The sequence below is a fragment of the Pseudophryne corroboree genome, chromosome 6, assembly GCF_028390025.1.
Source record: "Pseudophryne corroboree isolate aPseCor3 chromosome 6, aPseCor3.hap2, whole genome shotgun sequence".
NCBI classification, from domain to species: Eukaryota; Metazoa; Chordata; class Amphibia; order Anura; family Myobatrachidae; genus Pseudophryne; species Pseudophryne corroboree.
Window position 1 is genome coordinate 168,130,807 of NC_086449.1, and position 1,267 is coordinate 168,132,073.

General features: G+C 40.9%; 1 pseudogene; it reads right to left on the reverse strand.

Annotated features, from left to right (window-relative positions):
• Positions 1-388: 388 nt before the first annotated feature.
• LOC134937689 (5S ribosomal RNA) lies at positions 389-506 on the reverse strand (annotated as a pseudogene).
• Between the last annotated feature and the right edge of the window lie 761 nt (positions 507-1,267).

Genomic DNA, 1,267 nt, shown 5'->3' on the forward strand with positions numbered 1-1,267 from the left:
AATTATGCTCCTATTTGGAGTTAAATTGTACCTGGGTGAAAATATTAAAAACAAATACAGTAAATGGAAGTGCTTATATCATCAATTATTCAAACAAAATTTCTTATAATGATACACTTCTTTGTATTAGCTCTCTTGGTATGTATATTACTGAGGCAAAATCATTTCTAAGTGTAATGATAGATATCTTCATTTTTGGTACATATGATGACTTTCTTGGTATAAACAAAGGTAGGGCAAAGATGATTTACTGTTGATAAATGTTTTGGTTAATAATGCTCACTGATATATGTATCTCTTCTATTCGATAGAAGATAGAATAGTCTTTGAAACATGAGAGGTAAGGCCAATGCTTTCTCCACCACTTCTGCTGTTTGAGGGTGTTGTACACCTACTGCACCTGATATTCCAAGGGAGTCACCCACCTTGTACTAATCAAGCCTATCACTGCTTTGCTTCCAAGATCAGACGGATTTGGGCGTGTCCAGTGTGGTGTGGCAGTAGTATTAGTCCAACAAATTATAGAAATAGGCAGTCCTGCCTATTTCTCTAATTTTTTCGAGAACTCTCTCATCCCATGCCTGATATCAATTTCCCTGCAATGCATCAGTAACAGGGCTTTGGGGCATACCAATAGGACAGCAGAAGTTCTCACTTTGGTAATTAAGCCACAACCACATACTCTCTCATTTGTTGGACTAATACTGCTGCCACACCTCACTGGACATGCCCAAATCCGTCTGCTCTTGGAAGCAAAGCAGTGATAGGCTTGATTAGTACAAGCACACAGACATACATATATTTATCTAAATATACGGGGGCACCAATATTTATCTTGCCTCCGGGCGACTGGGACGAACTTACGCCACTGAAGACGGGTAAAGTCAGGTGTGAGAGTCTGCACAGTAGGGGAAGGTTGTTTGGGGGACGGAGGGGGGGGTCTCCACCCCTTAAGGGACTGAGACATATTAGAGAGACGTCGTTGTGGGAATATGAATATGGCTATGAATATGAATGTGGATATAAATATGAATACGAAGGGGGTTATGTCGCCATGTAGGACCGATACAAAGGCGTGTCTTTAAAGTCGTACCAGGGAAACCAAATAGCTATAAAATTAACGGTTTTCCCGGATGAGAAGGAGACAAGGTCTTCCATATCTAAAAAGTAATCGACCTTTGTGAGCCATAATTTAATCGAGGGTGGAGAAGGGGATCTCCAAAGGATTGGAACTACCGCTTTTGCTGCGTTGCTAAGATGTCTCAGC